The sequence below is a fragment of the Schistocerca nitens genome, chromosome 9 (genome assembly GCF_023898315.1).
Source record: "Schistocerca nitens isolate TAMUIC-IGC-003100 chromosome 9, iqSchNite1.1, whole genome shotgun sequence".
NCBI classification, from domain to species: domain Eukaryota; kingdom Metazoa; phylum Arthropoda; class Insecta; order Orthoptera; family Acrididae; genus Schistocerca; species Schistocerca nitens.
Genome location: NC_064622.1, coordinates 451844139 through 451869422, shown reverse-complemented (window position 1 = coordinate 451869422; position 25284 = coordinate 451844139). Strand labels below are relative to the sequence as shown.

At 44.6% G+C, this 25284-nt stretch overlaps 2 protein-coding genes across 2 annotated transcripts in view; both read right to left on the bottom strand.

The window, feature by feature from the left end:
• The window catches only part of LOC126204314 (nucleoredoxin-like), a 131839-nt gene that overhangs the window by 7414 nt on the left and 99141 nt on the right, over window positions 1–25284 (bottom strand). The gene's annotated exons all lie outside the window — the stretch shown is intronic.
• The window catches only part of LOC126203881 (nucleoredoxin-like), a 294997-nt gene that overhangs the window by 219410 nt on the left and 50303 nt on the right, over window positions 1–25284 (bottom strand). The window lies entirely within an intron of this gene.

Sequence of the window (25284 nt, the reverse complement as noted above, 5' to 3'; positions counted from 1 at the left end):
GCGTACTATCCACAAGTCCATCAAGGCATTGTTGGTCCCGATTGTCCCCCTCCTCAACGGCGATTCGGTATAGATCCCTCAGAGTGGTTGGTGGGTCACGTCGTCCATAAACAGCTCTTTTCAATATATACCAGGCATTTTCGGTAGGGTTCATGTCTGGAGAACATGCTGGCCACTCTAGTCGAGCGTCGTTATCCTGAAAGAAGTCATTCACAAGATGTGCACGATTGGGACGCGAATGCCTCGTAAATATGCTGCCGATATGGTTGCACTATCGGCCGGAGGATGGCATTCACGTATCGTACAGCCATTACGGCGCCTTCCACGATCACCATCGGCATACGTCGATCCCACATAATACGTACGACACCAAAACATCAGGAACCTCCACCTTGCTGCACTCGCTGGACAGTGTCTAAAGCGTTCCGCCTGACCAGGTTGCCTCCAAACACGTCTCCGATCACTGTCTGGTTGAGGGCATATGTGACACTTCCGCGAAGAGAACGTGATGCCAATCCTGAGCGGTCCATTCGGCATGTTTTTGGGCCCAACTGTACCGCGGTGCATGGTGTCGTGGTTGCAAAGATGGATCTCGCCGTGGACATCGGGGTTGAAGTTGCGCATCATCCAGCTTATTGCGCACACTTTGATTGTAAAACGACGTCCTGTGGCTGCACGAAAAGCGTTATTCAACATGACAGCGTTGCTGTCTGGGTTCCTCCGAGTCATAATCCTTTGGTAGCCGTCATCCACTGCAGTAGCAGTCCTTGGGCGCCTGAGCGAGGCATGTCATCGACAGTCCAACTCTCTGTATCTCCTCATGTCCAAACAACATCGCTTTGGTTGACTCCGAGAGGCCTGGACACTTCCCTTGTTGAGAGCCCTTCCTGGCACAAAGTAACAATGCGGACGCGATCGAACCGCGGCATTGACCGTGTACGCATGGTTGAACTACAGACAACACCAGCCGTGCACCTCCTTGCTCGTGGGATGACTGGAACTGATCGGCTGTCGGACACACTCCGTCTAATAGGCGCTGCCCCTGCATGGCTATTTACATCTTTGGGCGTATTTAATCTCTGAACAGTCAAAAGGACTGTGCCTGTGATACAATATCCACAGACAACGTCTGTATTCATTAGTTCTGGGAACCGAGGTGATGCAAAACATTGTTTGATGTGTGTATACCGCGGTACTCTTGGAATCGTGGGATGAATTAGTACATAGTGGCTGCCTTTGATCTGAGAAGTCCTTGGCCATTCCTCTTGCCTTTCCGGGGACATCTGCTTTCTGAATATGGGTATCGTATCTGTGAGAGGGAGTTTAACATATTTAATAGCTCCATGTTGAGACGCTTACTTTGCTAGGAAACTTACTTCTTATGTTCCTAGTATACCAGCGCGGCCTTTCATCCACAACATCACGATGTTGCTAAAGTTCCTCTGCACGTGAATCACAACGTCAACAATAACTGCAACTATGGGGTTGGTACAACTATTACGACGTCCGCAGCTCGTGGTCGTGCGGTAGCGTTCTCGCTTCCCGCGCCCGGGTTCCCGGGTTCGATTCCCGGCGGGGTCAGGGATTTTCTCTGCCTCGTGATGACTGGGTGTTGCGTGCTGTCCTTAGGTTAGTTAGGTTTAAGTAGTTCTAAGTTCTAGGGGACTGATGACCATAGATGTTACGTCCCATAGTGCTCAGAGCCACAACTATTGCGATGCTTTATAATCCGTTGCAGGCCTGACATACTATCAGAGAGTAAGACTACTATTGTGTCTGATGTGGGCGTCTGTATGAATAGCCCGGCCGTCATAATAGTGGAGTATCCACCAGGCACTACACGCACCGCTCACGCACGTATCACGGTACGGTGACAGGAATTTCATGGCCGTTGCGTTAGTGGCGTCCTGATTTTCAAGCATTAAATTGGTAAGGTACCCGTGGTCTAGGGGTAGCGTCTTTGATTCATAATCAAAACGTCTTCGGTCCCGGTTTTCGATCCCGCCACTGCCTAAATTTTGATAAATAATCAGCATTGGCGGCCGAAGACTTCCGGCATAAGAAGTCAGCCTCATTCTGCCAACGGCCCAAAGAGGGCGGAGGAGCGGATAGAGGTTCAGGGCACTCTCTTGTCCTAGGGGTGGGAAATTGCCCCTAAAGGCGGAAGAATCAGCAATGATCAACGACATGAGGATGCAGAAGGCAATGGAACCACTGCATTAAAGACACGTAACGTGTATCCACAGGACATGTGGCCTGTAATTGAAGGAGTGTCATGATGATCTCTCCATTGGCAAAAGCTTCCGGAATAGTCCCCCATTCGGATCTCCGGGAAGGGGACTGCCAAGGGGGAGGTTACCATGATAAAAAGATTAAATAATCTACGAAAAGATAACGTTCTACGAGTCGGGGTGTGGAATGTCAGAAGCTTGAACGTGGTAGGGAAACTAGAAAATCTGAAAAGGGAAATGCAAAGGCTCAATCTAGATATAGTAGGGGTCAGTGAAGTGAAGTGGAAAGAAGACAAGTATTTCTGGTCAGATGAGTATCGTGCAATATCAACAGCAGCAGAAAATGGTATAACAGGTGTAGGATTCGTTATGAATAGGAAGGTAGGGCAGAGGGTGTGTTACTGTGAACAGTTCAGTGACCGGGTTGTTCTAATCAGAATCGACAGCAGACCAACACCGACAACGATAGATATACATGCCGACGTCGCAAGCTGAAAATGAACAGATAGAGAAAGTGTACGAGGATATTGAAAGGGTAATGCAGTATGTAAAGGGGGACGAAAATCTAATAGTCATGGGCGACTGGAATGCAGCTGTAGGGGAAGGAGTAGAAGAAAAGGTTACAGGAGAATATGGGCTTGGGACAAGGAATGAAAGAGGAGAAAGACTAATTGAGTTCTGTAACAAGTTTCAGCTAGTAATAGCGAATACCCTGTTCAAGAATCACAAGAAGAGGAGGTATACTTGGAAAATGCCGGGAGATACGGGAAGATTTCAATTAGATTACATCATGGTCAGACAGAGATTCCGAAATCAGATACTGGATTGTAAAGCGTACCCAGGAGCAGATATAGACTCAGATCACAATATAGTAGTGATGAAGAGTAGGCTAAAGTTCAAGACATTAGTCAGGAAGAATCAATACGCAAAGAAGTGGGATAAGGAAGTACTAAGGAATGACGAGATACGTTTGAAGTTCTCTAACGCTATAGATACAGCAATAAGGAATAGCGCAGTAGGCAGTACAGTTGAAGAGGAATGGACATCTCTAAAAAGGGCCATCACAGAAGTTGGGAAGGAAAACATAGGTACAAAGAAGGTAGCTGCGAAGAAACCATGGGTAGCAGAAGAAATACTTCAGTTGATTGATGAAAGGAGGAAGTACAAACATATCGCTGAGGAATGAAATAAATACGAAGTGCATGGAAGTTAAGACGAAATGGCTGCAGGAAAAATGTGAAGACATCGAAAAAGATATGATTGTCGGAAGGACAGACTCAGCATACAGGAAAGTCAAAACAACCTTTGGTGACATTAAAAGCAACGGTGGTAACATTAAGGGTGCATCGGGAATTCCACTGTTAAATGCAGAGGAGAGAGCAGATAGGTGGAAAGAATACACTGAAATCCTCTATGAGGGTGAAGATGTGTCTGATGTGATAGAAGAAGAAACAGGAGTCGATTTAGAAGAGATAGGGGATCCAGTATTAGAATCGGAATTTAAAAGAGCTTTGGAGGGCTTACGGTCAAATAAGGCAGAAGGGATAGATAACATTCCATCAGAATTTCAAAAATCATTGGGGGAAGTGGCAACAAAACGACTATTCACGTTGGTGTGTAGAATATATGAGTCTGGCGATATACCATCTGACTTTCGGAAAAGCATCATCCACACAATTCCGAAGACGGCAAGAGCTGACAAGTGCGAGAATTATCGCACAATTAGCTTAACAGCTCATGCATCGAAGCTGCTTACAAGAATAATATACAGAAGAATGGAAAAGAAAATTGAGAATGCGCTGGGTGACGATCAGTTTGGCTTTAGGAAAAGTAAAGGGGCGAGAGAGGCAATTCTGACGTTACGGCTAATAATGGAAGCAAGGCTAAAGAAAAATCAGGACACTTTCATAGGATTTGTCGACCTGGAAAAAGCGTTCGACAATATAAAATGGCGCAAGCTGTTCGAGATTCTGAAAAAAGTAGGGGTAAGCTATAGGGAGAGACGGGTCATATACAATATGTACAACAACCAAGAGTGAATAATAAGAGTGGACGATCAAGAACGAAGTGCTCGTATTAAGAAGGGTGTAAGACAAGACTGTAGCCTTTCGCCCCTACTCTTCAATCTGTACATCGAGGAAGCAATGATGGAAATAAAGGAAAGGTTCAGGAGTGGAATTAAAATACAAGGTGAAAGGATATCAATGATACGATTCGCTGATAACATTGCTATCCTGAGTGAAAGTGAAGAAGAATTAAATGATCTGCTGAACGGAATGAACAGTCTAATGAGTTCACAGTATGGTTTGAGAGTAAATCGGAGAAAGACGAAGGTAATGAGAAGTAGTAGAAATGAGAACAGCGAGAAACTTAACATCAGGATTGATGGTCACGAAGTCAATGAAGTTAAGGAATTCTGCTACCTAGGCAGTAAAATAACCAATGACGGACGGAGCAAGGAGGACATCAAAAGCAGACTCGCCATGGCAAAAAAGACATTTCTGGCCAAGAGAAGTCTACTAATATCAAATACCGGCCTTAATTTGAGGAAGAAATTTCTGAGGATGTACGTCTGGAGTACAGCATTGTATGGTAGTGAAACATGGACTGTGGGAAAACCGGAACAGAAGAGAATCGAAGCATTTGAGATGTGGTGCTATAGACGAATGTTGAAAATTAGGTGGACTGATAAAGTAAGGAATGAGGAGGTTCTACGCAGAATCGGAGAGGAAAGGAATATGTGGAAAACACTGATAAGGAGAAGGGACAGGATGATAGGACATCTGCTAAGACATGAGGGAATGACTTCCATGGTACTAGAGGGAGCTGTAGAGGGCAAAAACTGTAGAGGAAGACAGAGATTGGAATACGTCAAGCAAATAATTGAGGACGTAGGTTGCAAGTGCTACTCTGAGATGAAGAGGTTAGCACAGGAAAGGAATTCGTGGCGGGCCGAATCAAACCAGTCAGTAGAGTGATGACAAAAAAAAAAAAAAAAATTTGGTCCTGGCATCAATCTGTAGAGTCGACTATCGTGTGGCCCGTTGTAGTGCATTATAATAGGACTTTTCCACATCTTGCGCTTGAATACCTGCATCTCCATATATTGAGCCGTGGTGGATGGAAGTTGCTCATTTACCCAATATCGTCCGCTCACACAGTAGGATGTTAATTTCCATATTTTCTCACCAAGGGGATCCTATTCGTCGAGATAGAAAAACAGGAGGAATTTCTTGCAGAGGAATATTCTTCACAGCTTTAACTGAGGTTTATTCGCTTCAGTCACTAACGCATCGGTTGGGATTGACGTGAACTCTCACTCCCCCCCCCCCCCCCCCACCTCTCTCCAGGAAGGCATTGTATTGCATAGCGCTACGTCTTTGGAGCGTGCTGTCTGACACTGATCCGTAGCACATGTGTCCATAGTCAAACTGTGACATTAGTAGAGGCCGGTATAAAGTCATCGCTGTCCGCTGATCAGAGCCCCACCATACTCCAGCCATAGCTCTGATGACATTGCATGCTTTTTCGCATCTAGTAATGGTATATCGTACGTGATGAGCCAACTTTAGTTTATCGTCGATAGTCAACCAAAGATATTGTGTTTTTTACGCAACTGTAAAATTATGTTGTCGTACTTGCATTGTTTGGGGAAGTAGAACTCCGTGGCAACTGAAAATCATTACAGTAGACTCTCTATCAGAGATTTCGAGGCCACTTTCTGTGCACCATTTGTGCAAACGTATGAGAACGGTGTGCATTTTCAGACGACAGGACTGACGACTACTGTCTTCAGAATATATGCATACGTCATCTCGGTATTGTAATGGTTGTATGTTAGTGGCGAAGAGGTCTACAGTATAGAGATTGAAGAATAAGGAAGCCAAGACTGATCCCTGTGGGAGTCCTTTGATAGTGTTTCTGGGTCCTAATGTAGTTCCGTGTTGCAACATGATTATCTTTCTATTGTTCAGAAAGCTTACAATTTTACGCACGAGTGGAATCTGAAGTTTCCGCAGGTTTGTCCTTCAGAGTGACAAGACGGTGTTGTCGTATGCTTTAGTCACATCTATGATCGCAACTATCATATAATTATTCTGAGAGAAGTTTTGCAGTCTGTCAGTAACTAACCGTAGAAAGATTCCAGGTGCCCCATTTCCTTGGCGAAGCCCCAGTTTTTCTCGGTAATATTTTCTTTCTTTTCACGCCACTATTCTAAGCGCCGCTCAATAATTCTTTCGATTACCTTCGTCGAACACGGTACTAAGTAAGGTTTGTCACATCTTTTTTTCCGATTTGTGGATGCGGATAACATGACATGTTTTCAGCGAGTCTATCTTAATATTTGAATCCATACGCTATTGTAAATTTTCAGCACCATCAATTTACGTTTTTATGGGATGTATCATAGAATTAGGTAGTCAATAATCCCGGCTAGGTGCAGTAGCCTTCACTTGGAAGAGCGTAATGTGGAGTGCTTCCAGCAAAAAAAGGATTGTATAATTACACTGTAGTCCTCTCGATATTCCGCATTGTCTTCCTTGTCCATTATCTCAATTTGGGCTGTCACGCACAAGAACCATTCTAAAACGTCGTCGCATGGTGGAGGTGTGTGCATGTCTATTGTGAACCGCATTATACGTTACTTATTGATTGTATTTCTTTGCAGACCGCAGTGCAGAAATTTCGCCACGATTTTCCTTCTATTTTTGTACTTGAAAGTTTTCTTGGCTGTAGCTTGTGCAATAAAGAGCAATAAAGTTTTCGTCATTAGGGAGATTTTTGTACTTTCTTAATGCCTCCCTGAATCCCACCAGCTGAGCCTTCGTCCTTTTTGGGGTATTAAGAGTGCCGCTGCTTCATTGATTAGCGACTCTAAGACCCCATAGTCTCTTTCGAGATCCCCAGTTTCGATGATCAATTCCAGTTGTTCTTCCAGTAGTGTTTCATATATGCTACACTTGACTTCGTTTGTATTCCATTTCGGGCTAATATTCCATTCATCACGTTACGCTTTCATGACAAAAGACAAGTAAGAGATATCATCACACCGAAAAATTGATCAAAACGATATAATGATATTGCACGTATCTAGATGTCATTTCACATAGTGTAAGTAGGCTGTTTATATTTTCTTATTGGCAACGTTACGTAGCGCTCTGTATGAAAATCACTGGCTGTGCTGTGTGCAGTCTGTGGCTAGTTTGCATTGTTGTCTGCCATTGTAGTGTTGGGCAGCTGGATGTGAACAGCGCGTAGCGTTGCGCAGTTGGAGGTGAGCCGCCAGCAGTGGTGGATGTGGGGAGAGAAATGGCGGAGTTTCGAAATTTGTAAGACTGGATGTCATGAACTGCTATGTATTTATGATTTTTCAACACTATTAAGGTAAATACATTGTTTGTTCTCTATTAAAATCTTTCATTTGCTAACTATGCCTATCAGTAGTTAGTGCCTTCCGTAGTTTGAATCTTTTATTTAGCTGGCAGTAGTGGCGCTCGCTGTATTGCAGCAGTTCGAGTAACGAAGATTTTTGTGAGGTAAGTGATTTGTGAAACGTATAGGTTAATGTTAGTCAGGGCCACTCTTTTGTAGGCATTACTGAAAGTCAGATTGCGTTGCGCTAAAAATATTGTGTGTCAGTCTTGTATAATTGTTCAAAAGGGGACGTTTCAATAGTTGTTCATCTCCAACGAAAAATCTGAACGCTCAGTAAGCCAGGTGTCCATCTCGGTATTAAAAATGGAAAGAAACAAATCCCTGACCACATAGCAGCAGACCACCACAGTTGGCAGCCTCATCGTTTAACTCAGGGAAGTACAATCGAGTATAGAAAACCTTAGTATGGTCAACTCTTTGAGTTTAAATTTTACCCAGCAGAATTTTATCGCAAATTTGTTGAGGCATACGATGCTAAGTCATGTCACAGAAAGAAATATGGATTTAGCGAAGAGTTCATTAACGGCAGAACAGACGTGAAACTGTACTGTTTTCTTGGCAACTCCACCACATATGACAAGATGTGCCGTACTGGAGAGAGACACGACTTTGAGAGAGATGGATGTCGTTGCATTCTGCTGACGCTGTCATGACTGTCTAACAATAATATGTGCTTCGGTCGCAATAGTCATCGTCACGCATCACAGGAATCGCGTTCGGAATGCAACATTATCACCATACAGTCGACTCATATTAGTTCGACCCTTTATGAATATAACTTCTAGATAAATTGAATTAGTTGTGTAGTCCCTTGAAAAAATCTTGATAAATCGAAGAAATCGTATATCTGTTATGCCACGCTCCATTAATCGAAACCGAGCGAGGTGGCGCAGTGGTTAGCACACTGGACTCGCATTCGGGAGGACGACGGTTCAATCCCGCGTCCGGCCATCCTGATTTAGGTTTTCCGTGATTTCCCTAGATCACACCAGGCAAATTCCGGGATGGTTCCTTTGAAAGGGCACGGCCGACTTCCTTTCCCATCCTTCCCTAATCCGAGCTTGTGCTCCGTCTCTAATGACCTCGTTGTCGACGGGACATTAAACACCAATATCCTTCTCCTCCTCCATTAATCGAAGCGGTTGTCACGACAGATTGTACCGCAAAGACTCTGTAATACAAGTAACGGATGTGTCACACCCGATTACTCGAACTGTTACGTCAGTTGTTAAGATAATTATGTTCCCAGTCATCACTTCGCGACACATCTTTGCTTTTTCAACAAAGCGTCACTTATTACTATACGCAAATCAATTGTGAAATTGATTGAAAAGTTCAAGAAAAAAAGCGGGTTAGTTGGCCCGTGGAGTAGAGGATGCAACAAAAAGTTTCGGTATTTCGTCATTGGCGCTGTTAACAAACATAAAACTAAAGGTTAGACTGCTGAAAAGTATCAGAAGGAGGGAGAAAGCGGACCAAGGGAACAGGGTTCCCATTCCTTGAAGAATGTTTACTGAAATGGTTTAGTCAACCTAGAGGACGAAACATACATGTCGGAGGTTATGTCTGTATTATTAAATGACTGAAACAGTGACAGGGCCGCCACAGTACGTCGCCTGTCTAACGGCTCCCAGACGAATAAAAAATTTGGTGTTCAGTATTAACGCGCTTTCATAATCTACTCATTAAGAGGTATAAATTTACGATAAACATTCAACACAATAAGTCAAACATTAAAGATGGAAACTGTGTATATGTCTTGAGCCACTGTAACTCACTGTTCGCAAATAACCCCAACTATTTTCATCCAGTATTTCAAAATGGGAACACTTAGCGACGCCCAAGAAACTCTACATATAATTTAAGACCTTTTTGAAACTTTTTCACGTTGATACGTATCGCAGAATAATGAAAGGAAAAGAAGTTTATAGCTTAATACTTCTGCGCTGTTCTTGCGGTAGCACTTCAGTATCAGGCACGGAATTTAATTTATAAACAAATAGAAATAATTAAGCAGGTAAAAGTAAACATTCCTTTGATTTGAGTTTTGGTCTTTTGACTCTGCTTCCTCTCGTAAAGAAATACGAGTCGTATTGAAACTACGAGCAGGTACCCAAAAAAACCGGAATTATTTCTTAAAAGGTATATATTTACAAAATGTTTACAACATAACCTTATCCCCTTCAATATACTCTCCATTACAACTAATATATTTGTCCCATCGGTGTTTCCACAGTTCGAAACATTTTTTGTAGTCATCTTTGAAAATAGCTGACACCTTCTCTCTCGTTTTTTTCTTGACTTCTTCAAAGTAGTCAAATCGGTGTCTTTTTTCATGCGTGGAAATAAGAAAAAGTCGCACGGAGCCAGACCAGGCGAGTAAGGTGCATGGGGCAGCAGAACCGTGCAATTTTTAGCCTGAAACTATCTAAGAGAGATGGTTGTGTGTACAGGGTTGTTGTCGTAGCAGAAGAACCAATATCCTTCCTGCCACAAATCGGTCTTTTTGGGACGAACACTGTTGCGCAATCTTCTTAAATCTATCAAATAAAAGGTCTGATTGACCTGGGGGAACACACTCTGAATACGTACGCACTTAGCATCAAAAAAGCAAATCAGCATTGTTTTGATGTTTGATTTCACTTGATTTTTTTCGATGAGGTGACGATGACGTCTTCCCTTGGCCGGACTGTTGCTTTGATTCATCACCATTAATACGTTTAACACAAAACCTGGATCAGTTTCAAGCTGTTGTTTCAAACCACGAGATGTGTCAACTCGACGCTGCTTTCGATTGTCAGTCAGAAGGCGGGGAATAAACCGTTTTCATTCCCAAATCTTCCGTTAAAATTCGCTGAACCGAACACTAAGACAACCTACTAATCTTTGACAGTTGATCAATTGTCTGTTGACTGTGAGGACAATCTCTCGAATTTTTTCAATTTTTTCATCGATTCGGACAGTTGATGGACGTCCAGACCGAGGTTTGTCATCAATCGACATGACGCCATTTTTAAATCGAGCAAACCACTCGTACACGTTGAGTTTTTCCCATAGCGTCACCTTGGTGAGCTGTTTTCAACATTAAAACAGATTCGGCAACATTTTTACCGAGTAGAGAACAAAATTTCACAGCTACACTTTGTTCACTTAAATTTGCCATCATAAAAAACCAAACAAGAACAAAACAGCGCTAGCAAAAACAGTCACTATAGAACAAGACAGGTCGACAACACAGGCCGCAATGAACAGGCAATGAGTTGTGCTGTAGACGTCTAGCGGGAGAAATGCGTACTACGCAAGCTCCGCCCCTGGCAATCTTATTCCGTTTTTTTTTTAATGCTCCCTCGTACATTGCTATTTTTAACTTATAACTTACTTCGATTTTTTCCTGATTCTGTACCAATCGTTGAGCTCTTAATTATTCACTTTGTTATGTCTCTTGATTCTGGAATTATTAACAGTCAACTGTATCTACACTCCTGGAAATTGAAATAAGAACACCGTGAATTCATTGTCCCAGGAAGGGGAAACTTTATTGACACATTCCTGGGGTCAGATACATCACATGATCACACTGACAGAACCACAGGCACATAGACACAGGCAACAGAGCATGCACAATGTCGGCACTAGTACAGTGTATATCCACCTTTCGCAGCAATGCAGGCTGCTATTCTCCCATGGAGACGATCGTAGAGATGCTGGATGTAGTCCTGTGGAACGGCTTGCCATGTCATTTCCACCTGGCGCCTCAGTTGGACCAGCGTTCGTGCTGGACGTGCAGACCGCGTGAGACGACGCTTCATCCAGTCCCAAACATGCTCAATGGGGGACAGATCCGGAGATCTTGCTGGCCAGGGTAGTTGACTTACACCTTCTAGAGCACGTTGGGTGGCACGGGATACATGCGGACGTGCATTGTCCTGTTGGAACAGCAAGTTCCCTTGCCGGTCTAGGAATGGTAGAACGATGGGTTCGATGACGGTTTGGATGTACCGTGCACTATTCAGTGTCCCCTCGACGATCACCAGTGGTGTACGGCCAGTGTAGGAGATCGCTCCCCACACCATGATGCCGGGTGTTGGCCCTGTGTGCCTCGGTCGTATGCAGTCCCGATTGTGGCGCTCACCTGCACGGTGCCAAACACGCATACGACCATCATTGGCACCAAGGCAGAAGCGACTCTCATCGCTGAAGACGACACGTCTCCATTCGTCCGTCCATTCACGCCTGTCGCGACACCACTGGAGGCGGGCTGCACGATGTTGGGGCGTGAGCGGAAGACGGCCTAACGGTGTGCGGGACCGTAGCCCAGCTTCATGGAGACGGTTGCGAATGGTCCTCGCCGATACCCCAGGAGCAACAGTGTCCCTAATTTGCTGGGAAGTGGCGGTGCGGTCCCCTACGGCACTGCGTAGGATCCTACGGTCTTGGCGTGCATCCGTGCGTCGCTGCGGTCCGGTCCCAGGTCGACGGGCACGTGCACCTTCCGCCGACCACTGGCGACAACATCGATGTACTGTGGAGACCTCACGCCCCACGTGTTGAGCAATTCGGCGGTACGTCCACCCGGCCTCCCGCATGCCCACTATACGCCCTCGCTCAAAGTCCGTCAACTGCACATACGGTTCACGTCCACGCTGTCGCGGCATGCTACCAGTGTTAAAGACTGCGATGGAGCTCCGTATGCCACGGCAAACTGGCTGACACTGACGGCGGCGGTGCACAAATGCTGCGCAGCTAGCGCCATTCGACGGCCAACACCGCGGTTCCTAGTGTGTCCGCTGTGCCGTGAGTGTGATCATTGCTTGTAGAGCCCTCTCGCAGTGTCCGGAGCAAGTATGGTGGGTCTGACACACCGGTGTCAATGTGTTCTTTTTTCCATTTCCAGGAGTGTATAATCAAACCAGTATGTAATAAGGACTGAATCATACCTGAGCCTTGGAGGGTGCTGTGGTTTGTCGTACATTTAGCCCATAAGACAAATAGCATCCATTTGTTAGTTTTACGATCTGTGATAGCATTAAGGGGTACCGTAGACCAGAATTTTCATCGTGCCTGGCGGTAAATACACAGTCGTACAGTTTGTACCCTCTGTTCAACACAGCTTAAAAGTTTGATGCTTGAAATTAATGAATGATATTTGGCGTTTTAAATGATTCCATCTTTTGCCACTGTGTGTGTCGTTTTACCACAAACCTCGCTGCACGGTGACAACATTGGACCCGAGAGGTTAACGCGGTCTGCATCGGCGATGCCTACAGCGGTACGTGGCAGGCAGGACGTAGTAAAACACACGGCGGACACACCGATTCAGGCCGCAGTTACGACCGCTGTGGGATTCAAAGATACGCCTGTTGGGCTCTACCTGTGTACAATAGCGCTCTGTGGGGAGCAATCCTTGCAGTTACAGTGGAACTTCGCTTACCCGAATTTGGTAGGACCGCAGGTCATCTGGATAATCGAAAATCCGGATAATCCGCAAAATCAGAAAAAGTTATACATTAGTTAAATGCCATAAATATTCATATTACTGTATTCATTGCCCGCATCTCGTGGTCGTGCGGTAGCGTTCTCGCTTCCCACGCCCGGGTTCCCGGGTTCGATTCCCGGCGGGGTCAGGGATTTTCTCTGCCTCGTGATGGCTGGGTGTTGTGTGCTGTCCTTAGGTTAGGTTTAAGTAGTTCTAAGTTCTAGGGGACTGATGACCATAGATGTTAAGTCCCATAGTGCTCAGAGCCATCAGCCATCCACTGTATTCATTTTCGCTGAATTTTCTCGTTTTGAGAGGCTCGATCTGTTTTACTTGTTAATAAATATTCAGCAGCCTAAATCGCATAAAATATTTCTTTATTTAAGACAACCAGTTTCGACAGACTTTGCTATCATCTTCGGGTCTTAAAAAAATAGAATTGACTTTCAAGTAAAAACACGAGTTATATATATATATATATATATATATATATATATATATATATATATATATATCAGTTTTCATAAATTTTGAGCAGATGCTGATAAAAAGTAGAGTTTTTACAGTGAAGGGACCAGCTAAGATTCTTTTGAAACACTTTATTACGTCGTTTATGTGCAGCACACCACGCAGTTGTGGCCGGAACTGTTCCAGCGTTGCGTTCCAAAGAAAACATTCTCTTGTCCTGCTGCCATGCTGCCTGTGCATGTGTCAGGATGTAATCGGATTTAGCACCGACTTTGGAGGAAACTCATTCCGCGTCTACCTTATTCACCCGATCTTGCGCTCTGACATTTTCACCTTTTCCGCTCTCTATCGAGCAACTTTCAGGGAACTTCCTTCCTGGCTGAAAATGCGCTCCGAACGTGGTTCGACGAGTTCTTCGTCTGAAAACCAAGTAATTTCTACAGTCGTGTAATCGAAAAGTTACCCGAGCATTGGCAGACTGTTGTAGATACTGAAGGTGAATATTACGAGGGTGAGTCAATGAAAACCTTAAGTTTGTAATAACAAATCGAAATTTCGCGCCGTTATCCTGTAAGTTGGTAAGCGTGCTACATACAGCGTGCAGAATGGCCTGTATGTGGCAGTATGGTGCAGATGCACACATACCGTCTCAGTATCAGTATAAAGATGGCCGCCCCACTTGCGACTTGCATCTGGGAAGAACAGCGTTCTGTTATTCGGTTTTTGCGTAGTGAAGGTGTGAAACCTATTGAAATTTATCGACGACTGAAGGTTCAGTACGGTGATGCATGTTGGTCACAGCAACAAGTCTACGAATGGAGTAGGAAGGTCGCAAATGGTGTGATTTCAGTGGAAGATGCTCTTCGTCCAGGTCAGGCACAACGAGTTGTGACTCCACAGAACATTGCAGCAGTTGAAGACATAGTGAAGGAAAACCGCAGAGTGACACTGAATGACATTGCAGCATGTTTCCAGATTAGTCACGGGTCAGCAGACCACATTGTGAATGATGTGCTCCAGTTTCACAAAGTGTCTGCAAGATGGGTGCCACGGCAGCTGACTCCTGAAATGAGAGAACGACGTGTCGATGCTTGTGAGGAACTTCTTCGGCGCTTTGAACGAGAAGGTGATGGCTTCCTTGCAAGAATCGTCACTGGGAACGAAACCTGGGTTCACTTCCACCAGCTGGAAACGAAGAGAGCGAACAAGGAATGGCTCCATTCCTCATCACCAAAACCAAAGAAGTTTCGAACAGAACCGTCAGCAGGGAGGGTTATGCTGACTCTCTTTTGGGACGAAAAGGCGTCATTTTGGAGCATTACATGCCTAGAGTGATCACTGTCACAAGTGCATCACACACAGATCTCCTAAAAAGTCATCTGCGGCCTGCAATCGAATCAAAGCGATGTGGATTGCTGTCAGCAGGTGTCCTTTGCAACATGACAATTCAAGGCCCACACTGCCCGTACAACAGCTGCAACATTCACAGACCTGCGTTTTGAGTGTGTTCCTCATCCACCATACTCACCAGATCTTGCCCCAAGTGATTTCCATATGTTTGGACCACTCAAAGACGCAATGGGAGGAAAGAAGTTCCGTTCTGATGAAGAGGTACGCCACGCGGTGCATGAGTGGTTGCGCGGACTACCAAAAGAATTTTTTCTAAAGGAATTTACGCACTTTGTAAGCGCCGGAGGACTTGCATTGAGAGTGGGGGAGATTATGTTGAAAAGTGATACAGCTTTGCACAATAAATAATATTTAAAAAATATTTAAGGTTTTCATTTAACTCACCCTCGTAAATTGGTGACTAAAGTCTCTGTTATGTTTATTTGTTGTGTTTATTAATCTTATGGAAAAACGGCATGAACTTGTGCACCAACGTAATAGTAAAGGGTGTGTTAAACCACTCGAAGACTGATCTTAAAACTGAGTGTTCCAGATCATGTGTTCGCATTCTGAATGTCACACAATAGCACAATAGGTCGTATTTTAGTGTATATGTGTTACAGTCATTGCTCACCATCTTCTTTAACATGTAGCCCTTTTTTTGTTTCGCAATAACAGGACATAATTACTCACGTTCACAACCGCAAATGCATTGGACGAAACCTGTCCGTCAGGACTCTGCTGTCCCATAACTATTCGCCAACGTTGGCTGCATCGTTGGCACCGGCGTGTGGACGAAGCGTAAAGGACACCGCCACGATGAACTCGGGACCCACACAGGGCTCTCGTCTGCTGTTGGAGAGGCGAGACAACTGATCAGAGGTAGGGATGGCGGATATCCCTGAAACAGCCGGTTTTCTGTTACATTGTTGTTTTTTTTCTTTCAAGCCGGTTTTACCTGACTGTTAAGACCGGTCGAAATAACCTGATTCTAAAATATCCGATTTTCGGTTTTTTAATTCCTATTACTTCCTGTAAAAAACGCAGAATGTGAACAAAGGCAGAAGACAATTTGACTCTCTCAGTTTCAAGATAAATGAAATCAAAACATTAAATTAAATATACAAATAAAACACATTAGTCCGTCCACCGTACGCTGCATTTCTTGAAAAGTAGTAAGTGGCTGAACAGTACAAAAATTTACCAGTAATTTCCTATTGATTCCAATATTTTGAAGCTCTGCTCAATAATCATGTTGTGAGCGGGGATCGTACGACTAAGTGAGCATTACGAACAGTCAGAGCTAAAGAGTGAAAAACTGAGGTTGAAACACTGGGTTTTCGTAATATGACTGCGTAGGATTCCGCGGCCAGAGTCAGTTGACGTAAAAGTTTTGCAAGTATCGTACAGCGTCATAACGTACAATATATATATATATATATATATATATATATATATATATATATATATATATATATATATATATATATATATATATACTGGAGAATCCAACGTTCGTTTCTGCAGTATAGTTTTTTACAGTATGACGCGGCATGATACTTACAAAACCTTTATGTCATCTGCTTTCCGTGCTAATTTGTCCGTTTTTAAGGGCTATAAGCAGATAAAGGCATTTATGTAGGCGCAGGTAGTAAACCAGTTACTTTCCATTTTGATTGTATACTATGAATGAGTTGTTAAGTTTTTAATTTATTGCTGTTAGCGTAATTTCCTTATCTTTTATTATTTCATAGAAACGGAAGACAAATGTTTAATCTTATAAAGCAAATAAAGCACGGTACTTCACTGCTACATTACTTCGTAAAAATATTTTCGTTGGTGCCATTATACACGTACCTCAAGCCACGACACACGGCAATACTAACATTATTGTCACATCAATGCTGTACCAATTCTAATGCCATCTGTTTGTTGCTCGTTTCTGTCGGCATTGTTATTAAAATGGCACTGATCTGTTCTTCCAGTTTGTATAATAACACAATATTTCAAACCAACGCAAATGTTGTGAATAAAAATTATTGCTCGATTGTCAGTAAAAATTTTTTGTAATGGCCACGCCGCCACTGTTGGGGAGGCCGAGTTGCCACTGTTGTTAAGGTGGGCCGAGTTTGTGAGTTCGTGAAACGGCTTCTGGTGCTAAGACTATTTCTCCATACCACTATTACACTGACCCCAGGGTCAGGTAACAGGGTAGGAGAAAGAAGGTTCTACAACACTCCAACGAATTAGTTTCAACGTCACACAAATGAGTGAAAAAGGTTTACTTATCTTCGGGACTTGTTGAATAATGAAGTCAGCAACACTCCATGTAATACAGGGTGAGCACAAAGTGTTGCCCTGGTTGGTTCAAATGGCTCTGAGCACTATGGGACTTAACTTCTGAGATCATCAGTCCCCTAGAACTTAGAACTACTTAAACCTAACTAACTTAAGGACATCACACACATCCATACCCGAGGCAGGATTCGAACCTGCGACCGTAGCGGTCGCGCGGCTCTAGACTGTAGCGCCTAGAACCGCCTGGCCACTCCGGCCGGCTTTGCCCTGATTATACAAATTTATAACAGAATAACCGTTTGACATAATAAGTTACATTTGATGCCGTTACATAGGTTAGTGTTACTAGTTTTCTTTTTAAGACCACTTACGTTAGTAAAGCTCAACGTGTGCTCCCTTGGTAGCTCGGAGAATGTCGAGGCGGTACTGCAGTTCCCGCCAAGTGTTTCGTAACAAGTGTTCTGTCACAGTACCCACAGCAGCTTGTATCCTAGCCTTCAGTTCGTCGACGTCAGCAACTGGTGTGATGAAGGCTCTGTCCTTGATATTGCCCCAGAAAAAGAAAAGATCAAGGGGCGTAATGTCTGGAGAGCGTGGTGGCCAGGGTGTAGGACCGTTCCTTCCAATCCACCGATCCGGACATTACTCCCCACTCCAGACATTACGCCTCTTGACTTCTTTTTTCTGGGGCTACATCAAGGACAGAGTCTTCGTCACACCATTTGCTGACGTCGACGAACTGAAGGCTAGGATACAAGCTGCTGTGGGTACTGTGACAGAACACTTGTTACGAAACACCTGGCGGGAACTGGAATACCGCCTCGACATTGTCCGAGCTGCCAAGGGAGAACACCTTGAGGTTTATTAACGTAAGTGGTCTTAAAAAAACTAGTAACACTAACCTATGTTACGGCATCAAATGTAACTTATTATGTCAAACGATTATTCTGTTATAAATTGTTATAATCAGGGCAAGACTTTGTGCTCACCCTGTATAACACAGAAAACCCTCAGTAGTAAACTTCACAGTACATAGCAAATGCAATTTAGAAAAAACGGTTTGTTCACTTCTAAGAGTTTACTAAACGACGTTTCCTGTCTAAGTAAGCCCTGGACGGTGATCTATAACCAGGTGGGCGAGAGCTGCTTTTCTGTCTTCCGAGTAGGCTTTTCTCCGTTGTCGTCCGGTCACTGGCGGATTGTACTCGTCCGGAAATTGGCCGAGGCGAAGTCGATATCTTCATCCTCAGCGCAGCCCGTGGCGCTGATGGAAGTCGCTCAAGGGGCGAGTGTCTATGACACTGGCACCAGCTCGCATCTTTGCCCCTGTAGTGATTTTGCTCTGTGGTGTCTTTTTCGGACGACACAGCCAAAAAAAAAAAAAAAAAAAAAAAACCACCTATTTTACCAGAGATCAAACAACATCGAGAAATAGCGGTTATTCAGAACTAAACAATCGTTATCGGTTTTAACCGGTCGTTTTTTGCCATTCCTATGTCAGAGGTAGACTGGGCGATGCGGCGCTTCCACGGCCGGTATCGGACGGCCCCCGGTATGTAGGGCGGCGCGCGAGCTTTCCGCGCCCGATGCTCTCCGCAGTCCTTTCTGCCGACTGCCGCGTCGCAAACATGAAACGCGGCGGCGCAGGCTTTTGGAGGGAAGCCGCAAGCCAGGTGCTGGCCGGGTTAAAAGGCTGGGAGAGCGACGTGATTAAAGGCTGTGGGGCGGCGGCAAGGGGCGCGGCAGCCGGGCAGAGTCGCACGGGGGCGGCCGTTCCGCCATCCCCCCCTCCACCACGCCCGCTCTCACTGGCACTTTTTATTTCAAGTTCCGCCGCGTCCGCAAAAATCAGCCGATGGCGGCTGGCGGAACTTTTTCGCTCGCTCATTATCGCGACTCGCAAACGTTTTAATCACGGGTCGGAATTAAGTCCAGAATTGTAATAACCGGCGCTGCGAGTGATTACTCTGGTGAATCGCTGCTTCAGCTCGTTGCGCCGAGGGAAGATTTCTGTAGGTGGAAGGCACACCACGGTACGAATCAGGGTTCCTGCTCTCTAGACATGTAATGAAGAAAGATGAAGTCTGCTACACTCGTTCATACTGCTACACTAGTTCCGCTCACAGATTCTATTTTTTTTCTATGCCCCTTGGAATTTCTGTAGTCGTGGTCATTCATGTTCGCCTGTCGTGGTGTAACAGAATATCGCAAGCTGTCACTCCACCTTGGGGAATACAGATGAAAAGGCAACGTAACCGATATGCATAAAAACTGGAAATTCTATTGGTGATGAATAGGTAGAGTCTTGGAGAGACTTAGGGATACGGACAATTACTATACCCAGCAGAAGGATAGTTTTGCTCTATTCTACAGTACAGGGCCAATGTTTGAATATTACACACTTCATCCTGGTTAGGCAAATGGAGCATTAAATAGATTGATACTTTTTGCATTCGATGTTTGCGGACTGCGGAGTGACTTCAGGGTCCTATAGAGACTCCGTTTAGTTCTTAGGTGTTTGCTGAGAAAACCCGAAAAACATGGGATTTGGGTACCAAAACCGAGTCGCTGATTCCAAACGGCTATGCCCAACAAATAGCTCAAATTTTTACGATATATTCCTAAGATCCTTATCACGAACAAACTTGAAAATGTTACTGATATCTGTATTCTTTTCCTGGGGTACAATAGGTTCAAAGTTATCCTACTTTCACATGTAAAATACGCATTAAAATCTCGTGTGAGGCGAAAACGTTGTTTATAAAGTGACGCACCATGGATAAATATAGTATAACGTATCTCTTTTAGTAACTGGGAACTCCTTGTTGTAGTATTGAAGCACATGAAAATTTCTTTTGCACGTAAAATCCGGAAATAGCTGTAAAATTAGATTTGCCTTATTTTAATTCCACATAAGTAGCTTACAGTATCTAATTTTTACTGACCAATACATGCCGTTTCATATTAGTTACATACCCTGCTGCAGCAGGGATAAGGAGGGAACCAGCAGAAAAATGGTCCTATAGGAGAACAAAAAATGCGAATATCTTTCTGTTTGTTTAAAAGTCTGTGACTGAAAAATAGAGTACTATCTGCCTCATTCTATCATTCTCGGCACCTTCAAAAAAGAGTGGCAAAGAGACGGAGAAGTTAAAAATACTGGAAGACAATGTTTGTCTTATAGAAAGAACAACGGAGATAATGGCAGTGTAATAGAATGAGAAGGATACAGTGGTAGTGAAACATAGTTGACAGTGATAGAATAGTGCTTGGTAGAGAGTGAAGGAGATAGTGCAAGGTGGGGAGGGGGAGGAATAAATAGAAAGGAAAAGTGAAAGAGGGTGAGAGCCAGTGACAGTGAGAGACAAAGTATAAACAATGACGGTGAGGAAGGCACAGAGAGTGACAATGAGGAGACACAGCAGTAGCAGCAAGGAAGAAATGAGATACTGAGAGAGAGCATGCGAGGGAGACAGTGAAAGGGAGGGAGTCTGTGGCCGTGACACAGGACACAATGACAGAACGACACAAAGAGACAATGACAGTGAGTTGGGCTGAATGAGTGAGAAAGGGCAGCAGGGAGCGGATGGGTATGAGAGATTTACAGCGGTCGTTGTCAGTGTCTTACAGTTAGGGGAGCTTGTGGGAGTTTGAGGTGAGTTGCATCTCAAAAAAAAGGCGCGAGTATATTCGTATGTCAAAATTTTTGGGAAAACTTTGGAAGATGGTGAGGACGTTAGAATGAGGCAGTTGGTACCACATTTTTCAGTCAGTATTTAAATAAACAGGAACATATTCACGTTTTTTGTGTTCCGATAGAAGCATTTTACCGCTGGTTAAATTTAATGCAAGTAAAAGCGTTTTCAAATCTTATCTAATTTGTTTCTTATTGCCACTGTTTGTTGCATCAGTGTTCGTTTTCTTTGTTTCATGTCGAGATCAACGACGAGGCAATACGCCGACGATGAGAGTCCACTCCAGCGACCGGAGAAGCCGTCCCGTCCGCTGTGAGTACTGAAGCGACTGCCGGCGATAGCGAGCAGATCCTGCAGCCGACTGTTGCCGAACTCTGGATTTCAAGAATCTAGCTCCCATGCATAAAGCACTTCAAGCATATGATTACTTAACCAAAGAGTTCAAAGTGTTAACTATTCGACGTTAAGCACTGTAATTAAAAGAAAAAAAAGAAATCTAATTGTCCTTATAATGGAACTGTAAACATGTGAAGAGTCTGTCCCCTGTCGTCCGCCGTTGAGGACACACACATTGTCTAATGTCTACGGAGCCAATAAAAGTGTATAGAGTTGGATATTAAATTTACGTGTTACCTGCTTCTCAAGTGATTAACGATGCCTGAGTCTAGGCGAGGAGCCCAGCCACGTGATGCAAGCCATTTTAGTTGACACCACCTGCAACTTGCGTGACGATGGAGTGAAATCATGAAGAAAACAACGCAACTCCCAGTCTCTGAGCCGAGAAAATCTCCGACCCGGGCCCCTCACGTGGCATTCCACAAGGCTGACCACTCAGCTACGGCGGCTGAAGTAATGCAGCTTAATCTATTTTCAGAAGACCCCTAAACGACAAGTGATATGTTGATTATATGTGCATGGTGGTCAGCAACAGTATGAAAAGCTTGTAAGTTGTTTTAGGGAATCTTGCACTCAGAAATAATTATTCAGAAAAAAAAATCGATACGTTGTGCCATTTCCGATTTATTTAACACTGAAGTTAGCCAATCAGATGGTTTCGAGCGCAAAATCAAGCTCTTGCACGCACCAAAAAGCGGCAATGCACAGACGTCTGAGGTCCGTGAGTAACCACTTTTTCAAATGTTCATTACCAGTTAAAATATGCTTTTTGGAAGTGAAAAACTGAAGATTAGTGAGAAAAAGTTACCTTTACTCGGTTTGAGGAAAGCAAACGAACAAGAACTTTGGCCACACTTCCTCAGGGAATATCCTTGAATTTGCGCGCATGACGGCCTGTGCATTGTGGACTGGCTCAATTTGTGAAGCTCTATCTATAGAATAAATCATTTGGTTTTTATGAAACTGTAATGATCTGTTTGTCAGTGCCGGCCGGGATGGCCGAGCGGTTCTAGGCACTTCAGTCTGGAACCGCGCGACCGCTACGGTCGCAGGTTCGACTCCTGGCTCGGGCATGGATGTGTGTGATGTCCTTAAATTAGTTAGGTTTAAGCAGTTCTAAGTCTAGGGGTCTGATGACCTCAGATGTTAAGTCCCATAGTGCTCAGAGCCATTTGAACCATTTTTTGTTTGTCAGTACACATACATCACATCTACCAATTTCCGTTCCATTGGGACAACTCTTTCGTAGTGCGTCGTTTTTCTGTCTTTCAGTGTACTACGTGGGTCACTCCAAAAGAAATGCAGACTATTTTTGTAAAAATAAAGTTTTCATTCTGCAAGTGTGAAAGTTTTACAGTGTGTAGATACATGCTTCCCGCTTCTTTTCAAACTTAGTTCAACCTGTTCCCATGAGTGGCGTCGTCACAGCATGTCTTCAAGATGGCTGCTACACTTGACGTTCGTCAGAAGCAACGTGCTGTCATAGAATTCATGTGCTGTGAAAACGAGACAATGGGAAACATCCACAAGAGGTTGAAAAAGGTGTATGGAGATGCTGCTGTTGATCGCAGCACAGTTAGTCGGTGGGCAAGCAGGTTACGCGATGAAAGCGGGCACGGCAATATTGAGGACTGTCCTCGCAGTGGCAGGCCTCGTACTGCACACACTCCAGACAATGTGCAGAGAGTTAACGAATTGGTGACTGCCGACAGACGCATCACAGTGAACGAATTGTCACGCTACGTTGGGATAGGGGAAGGAAGTGTTTGCAGAATACTGAAAGCGTTGGCGTTACAAAATGTTTGCGCCATGTGGGTTCCCAGGATGTTGACAGTGGTTCACAAAGAAACGAGAAAAAGGTATGCAGCGAACTTTTGGAACAGTACGAGAATGGTGAAGATGAACTTCTTGGAAGAATTGTGACAGGTGATGAAACATGGCTCCATCATTTTTCACCAGAGACGAAGAGGCAATCAATGGAGTGGCATAATGCAAATTCACCCAAGAAAAAAAAAAAATTCAAAACCACACCTTCTGCTGGAAAAGTTATGGCTACGGTGTTTTTCGATTCCGAAGGACTCTTGCTTGTGGACATCATGCCAAGTGGAACCAGCATAAATTCTGATGCATATGTGACGACACTGAAGAAACTTCAATCTCGACTGAGTTGTGTTCAGCTGCATTGGCAAAAGCAGGATGTTTTGCTGTTGCACGACAATGCACGGCCACATGTCAGTCAAAAAACCATGGAAGCGATCTCAAAACTCAGATGGACAACACTGAAACACCCGCCTTACAGTCCTGACCTGGCACCATGTGACTATCATCTCTTTGGGAAACTGAAAGACTCTCTTCGTGGAACAAGGTTTGAAGATGATGACTCCCTTGTGCACGCTGCCAAACAATGGCTCCAACAGGTTGGTCCAGAATTTTACCGTGCGGGTATACAGGCGCTGGTTCCAAGATGGCGTAAGGCAGTTGAGAGGGATGGAAATTATGTGGAGAAATGAAAATATTGTTCCTAATGGATGTATCTACACACTATAAAACTTTCAAACATGTAGAATAAAAGATGGATTTAAAAAAAAATAGTGTGCATTTCTTTTTTGGAGATGATTTTCAATATACTTCGACAACAGTGCATCTGAAACGATTCGACTAAAGTATCACTACAGTTCGAAGCATAGCGAAGTAGTTAATGGAAAATCAAGAGGTTTTTTAGGTGAGATAAGTAATAATATTCCTTTCCCGGTCACAACGGCTCCCGTTCAGGACGTTGTCCAAAGCACGACTTTGCCGCAGTAGAATCGCGACTTCCCGGAGATAGCTGGGAGCGCAGACCTCTTGTTTAGGAGCTGCAGACGGGCAGATGTGGGCAGTAAAAGCGGCGGCGTTGTGCTGTGCTGCGCTACCGTAAAACGGCTGGGGACCCCCGCTCAGGCCGGGCTCTTTGATGCTGCGACGAGAGCGTCGCGCAGCCTCTGTTATCTGCGGCGTCATGTTCAGCCAGCTGCGTGGGCGTCCACACGGCGCGGCGCGCGGGGTGCGGGGAGTAGGGGGCGGCAAGAGGGCACTTGCTACTGCCCCCTCCCCCCCCCCTCCCTCGAGGAATCGGGGGCACCGAGTTTTTATTCGTTACAGAATCCTCATACGCTTCTGTGGTATCGACAGTTCCGATGCCACAGTGTAAGGGCACGCTCGTAGGTTGGCACTACGAGAGCGGACGAACTACGCCGACCACAGCGCCTCTAGCCGACGCTGTGGACCTCAACAAGCGCAGCTCTGCTTTCTGCCCATTTCATCAAGAGCAGACGGCCTGGGAACATCGCATGTACTATCAGAATGGGCTAGCGTGCTAGTGAGACTTTGTACTACTTAGACGGGAATACGGCTTCGCACCTACGCGCCCATCATCGAAAAGTTATGTAACAATTTACTAACACGTTTCTGCCTATAGTGACCATCTTTATATTTACACGCAGTACCGAAGTGCTTTACCACTCCTGCTCCTACTCGCTTCCTTCACTCGGCGTGTTTTGCGGATCACAGGAGCAGAGCCACGCCTTCCAGGCGGGATACACAAACTTATAGAAGTGAGTGGATAATCATCAGTTCTCTGTAATACAGTAACGTTTTTGTGCCACTAATAAAATTTGATTCTTGAGGCATGATACGTCCTCAAACTAGCCAACTCAATTATATCTAAAATGGACATTTTAGAGTGTTTTGCTCCGCCCCCCTCCTGTGTTCGCGACCCTTGGAGAAATCACAACATTCTCCCAATCTGGTGCATAGCCACGCACACTTCGTGCAACGTTCCTTTTCACCTGAGGCAGGCGAGGTGGTGTAATAAGCTCACAGGCCTCCTCCACTGTGAATAAGTCACACAAATACT